The sequence below is a fragment of the Phalangium opilio genome, unplaced genomic scaffold, assembly GCF_054372755.1.
Source record: "Phalangium opilio isolate 3A_F unplaced genomic scaffold, DU_Popi_V2 ptg000046l_1, whole genome shotgun sequence".
Lineage (NCBI taxonomy): Eukaryota > Metazoa > Arthropoda > Arachnida > Opiliones > Phalangiidae > Phalangium > Phalangium opilio.
Window position 1 is genome coordinate 5,510,323 of NW_028324169.1, and position 1,320 is coordinate 5,511,642.

The 1,320-nt window shown below is 42.6% G+C and overlaps 1 non-coding gene across 1 annotated transcript; it reads right to left on the reverse strand.

The window, feature by feature from the left end:
• Positions 1 to 817: 817 nt before the first annotated feature.
• TRNAP-UGG (transfer RNA proline (anticodon UGG)) lies at positions 818 to 890 on the reverse strand. Its single transcript has one exon. It is a non-coding gene; the product is annotated as a tRNA-Pro (tRNA).
• Between the last annotated feature and the right edge of the window lie 430 nt (positions 891 to 1,320).

Below are 1,320 nucleotides of genomic sequence, written 5' to 3' on the forward strand. Positions count from 1 at the left end.
TATGATAGCGAGGTATTTTCCCGTCAAAAAAGGACGTGAGTTCATTTTGAAACCGAAACAAAGCGTACCAAGCGTAAGGTTTTAATAAAGTTTTCGTACGCGTATCCGATCTTTGAATTAAAATTTTAGGTTCAATCGATTCGACGACACAAATGTCGAGCTTTGGCGTGACGGTGTGAACTCGATGCATAGTGAGGCGCGACTGATATTGTGTTTTTAAAGTTTTAGTCTTTTATACGTTGGGGTTATTACCATGCGTATCAGAGAAATGCTCAACTCATAGGCGTAACCTGTAGTTAGTTGCATTTAAATAGTCACTAAATTACTTTGGCAAAAACTCGGGTCCGTCCGGGATTTTAGTCCGAGACCACTCGCACCCAAGGCGAGTATCATACCCCTAGACCAACAGACCATGCGTATCAGAGCCATGCTCAACTCATAGAACTAACCTGTATTTAGTTATATTTAAAAAGTCACTAAATTACTTCTGCAAAAACTCGGGTCCGTCCGGGATTTTAGTCCGAGACCACTCGCACCCAAGGCGAGTATCATACCCCTAGACCAACGGACCATGTGTTAGTCTCAGACATGCTCAACTAATAGGCCTAACTTGTAGTTAGTTGCATTTAAATAGTCAATAAATTACTTCTTGAAAACCTCGGGTCCGACCGGGATTTGAACACGGGACCACTCGCACACAAAGCGAGTATCAAACCCCTAGACCAAAGGATCATGCGTATCAGAAACATGCTCAACTCATAGGCCTAACCTGTATTTAGTTACATTTAAAAGGTCACTAAATTGCTTTTGCAAAACTCGAGTCCGTCCGGGATTTGAACCCGGGACCACTCGCACCCAAAGCGAGTATCATACCACTAAACCAACGGATCACGCGTATCATAAAAATGCTCAATTCATAGGCCTAACCTGTAGTTAGTTGCATTTAAATAGTCACTAAATTACTTCTTCAAAAACTCGGGTCCGTCCGGGATTTGAACCCGGGACCAATCCCACCTTAAGCGAGTATCATATCCCTAGACCAACGGATCATGCGTATCATATACATGCTCATTTCATAGGCCTAACCTGTAGTTAGTTGCATTTAAATAGTCACTAAATTACTACTTCAAAAATTCGCGTCCGTCCGGGATTTGTACCCGGGACCACTCGCACCCAAGGCGAGTATCATACCTCTAGACCAACAGACCATGTGTTAATCTCAGACATGCTCAACTAATAGGCCTAAACTGTAGTTAGTTGCATTTAAATAGTCACTAAATTAAGTCTTCAAAAACTCGGGTCCGTCCGGGATTTGAGGTT